Source organism: Amphiura filiformis, chromosome 9, assembly GCF_039555335.1.
Source record: "Amphiura filiformis chromosome 9, Afil_fr2py, whole genome shotgun sequence".
Taxonomy (NCBI): domain Eukaryota; kingdom Metazoa; phylum Echinodermata; class Ophiuroidea; order Amphilepidida; family Amphiuridae; genus Amphiura; species Amphiura filiformis.
In genome coordinates this window covers 15,154,451-15,157,611 of record NC_092636.1, presented here as the reverse complement: position 1 = coordinate 15,157,611, position 3,161 = coordinate 15,154,451, and the positions used below count along the sequence as shown (strand labels likewise).

General features: G+C 32.7%; 1 long non-coding RNA gene across 1 annotated transcript; it reads right to left on the bottom strand.

The window, feature by feature from the left end:
* Nucleotides 1-1,535: 1,535 nt before the first annotated feature.
* LOC140160285 (uncharacterized) lies at nt 1,536-2,273 on the bottom strand. Its single transcript, XR_011859929.1, has 2 exons — nt 1,985-2,273; nt 1,536-1,817 (listed from the first exon to the last, which is right to left on the bottom strand). It is a non-coding gene; the product is annotated as an uncharacterized lncRNA (long non-coding RNA).
* Between the last annotated feature and the right edge of the window lie 888 nt (nt 2,274-3,161).

Sequence of the window (3,161 nt, the reverse complement as noted above, 5' to 3'; positions counted from 1 at the left end):
TAACAGACATAATACTGAAGATAGCGATGTCCATATACACACATTTATTAAATCTCTGTTGTATGCAAAACAGAAAAAGTTACACCAAAGTAGTCTTCCAAAGTTAATTGTTATGAAACAGGTTAATTTTGCGGCTCTGGGTGCTCTGAGGCCCTCCTGGAGCAGTCCAGAACTAGGATGCAATACATGCCCTAGTTATACTACCCATGAAATTTATAGGTGAATGAGATTCTCGGTCAGCGTTCCTTTCGTTATGCTGCCCCAGTAGCTTAGAATTCCCTTCCCAACACCATCCGCAATATCACTTCTCTCGCTCAATTCAAATGTAGTCTTAAAACTCATTTTTTCTAACTACTGAAGATAGCAACGTCCATTTCATACAAATTTCTTTAACAGACTTTATTTACTGTCTACTGAAGATAGCAACATCCATTTCATACAAATTTCTTTAACATACTTTATTTACTGTCTACTGAAGATAGCAACATCCATTTCATACATATTTCTTGAACAGACTTTATTTACTGTCTACTGAAGATAGCAACATCCATTTCATGCACATTTCTTTAACAGACATTGGTTACTGTCTACTGAAGATAGCAACATCTATTTCATACAAATGTCTTCAACAGACATTATTTACTATTCTACTGAAGATAGCAACGTCCATTTCATACAAATTTCTTTAACAGATATTATTTACTGTCTACTGAAGATAGCAACGTCCACTTCATACAAATTTCTTTAACAGACTTTATTTACTGTCTACTGAAGATAGCAACATCCATTTCATACAAATTTCTTTAACAGACTTTATTTACTGTCTACTGAAGATAGCAACATCCATTTCATACATATTTCTTTAACAGACTTTATTTACTGTCTACTGAAGATAGCAACATCCATTTCATGCACATTTCTTTAACAGACATTGGTTACTGTCTACTGAAGATAGCAACATCTATTTCATACAAATGTCTTCAACAGACATTATTTACTATTCTACTGAAGATAGCAACGTCCATTTCATACAAATTTCTTTAACAGATATTATTTACTGTCTACTGAAGATAGCAACGTCCACTTCATACAAATTTCTTTAACAGACATTATTTACTGTCTACTTAAGATAGCAACGTCCATTTTATACAAATTTCTTTAACAGACATTATTTATTATCTACTGAAGATAGCAACGTCCATTTCATGCACATTTCTTTAACAGACTTTATTTACTGTCTACTGAAGATAGCAACATCCATTTCATACAAATTTCTTTAACAGACTTTATTTACTGTCTACTGAAGATAGCAACATCCATTTCATACATATTTCTTTAACAGACTTTATTTACTGTCTACTGAAGATAGCAACATCCATTTCATGCACATTTCTTTAACAGACATTGGTTACTGTCTACTGAAGATAGCAACATCTATTTCATACAAATGTCTTCAACAGACATTATTTACTATTCTACTGAAGATAGCAACGTCCATTACCCCCAGACAGAAATAATTCGACCACAAACACCAATTGCGTATCTGTCAGGCATTCAGACAGACATTCATATATTTATTTGCATCAAATATCATATGTTACAATAAATTAGCATGCACATTAAGAAAACAGCTTCCACAATACTTTGAAAATATAGTTAGTATTATTACCAGGACCTAGATGAACCTACCTAAGATACCTCCCCAGTGAACTATCTACCTGGGAGCTGATTAAGTCATAACAAAACTATATTATTGGATATACCGCCCCAGTGAACAATCTACCTGGAATCTAGTACCTCCCCAGTGAACAATCTACCTGGGAGCTGAATTGATCATGAATCAGGACCTAGATGAACCTAAGTTACCTCAACCCAGTGAACAACCTACCTGGGAACTGATCATGTCATAATGAATATATTATTGGATATACCGTCCCAGTGAACAATCTACCTGGAATCTAGTACCTCCCAGTGAACAATCTACCTGGGAGCTGAATTGATCATGAATCAGGAGCTGATCATGTCATAACTAAACAAATGAATAATTATATTAGTGAATAGTGGGCTGAATCTTTACGATAACTGTGCATGAATACTGTTCTTCCAAGAGATTGCTTCCTGGAATCCTAGGAGAGAAATTCCTGAAAGGTTAATTTGGATATAAAATAGTATATTAATCCAATATGAAAATATATAAAGTATACATGTACATAATTAAATACATGTTAGAAAACATTGCCAAAGGAGGCACTAGTCATACATTAAAATGTATGCAAGTGACTTTAGCCCCCTTTTTTTTTTTTGGTGAAGGGTGGGGGTATATAGATTTCTTTCTTTCCTTTTTTTCTTTTTTTTTTTTTTTTTTTTTTTTGCATTATTTGGTATTGCCAAGAAATAGATGAGTGCATTTGAGTAACAAGTGTTAATAATCCAAGCAGTATCACCTGCATAATACGATTAACTTTAATGCATTCATCGTCAATACAATGTAACTGTGGCTGAATAGTTATAGATGGAAAATTCGGCTAAACGTTATATTATGAATACCTTTTGGTCAAACAATTTGTGAGTTTTTGTGACCCATTTGTAATCCATACCTCATAAAACTTTATAAAGTTTTGTAGCCAACATATTGTAGCCAACATATTGCGAGGGCCTTTTATAGATCTGTTATCGCCTGTTATGCATGATTATCAGCAACTTAATCTTATATAGCGCATTATATCAAAGACCACAAGGCGCTTTACAATTAAAACATGAGTACGTAAAAACAAAATGCCCATAGAACTATAAATATACATCATTAAAAAATAACAATTAAATTTTAAATGAGGAACATGATGAACATTGCACAAAAGGATTGCACGGAAAAAATACATGCAAAATGAGCAAAGAAACAACTATGTGAAATGTTTAAAGTGACGGCAAAAGCAATAAAGCAAAATAAGCTTAACCAAAGTAATTTTTTATAAACAACGGCAATATACTGCAAACAGATATCAAACAGAAGATGAAATTAGAATCATAAAACACAATTTTTTAAAAGCCAAGCTGTACACTACATAGATAACACGTGAGTTGAAAACTAAAAAATGAAAATGAAGTATACCGCAAAGCAATTAAACACATGATCAATTCAATGCAATATCAAAATGGCAATT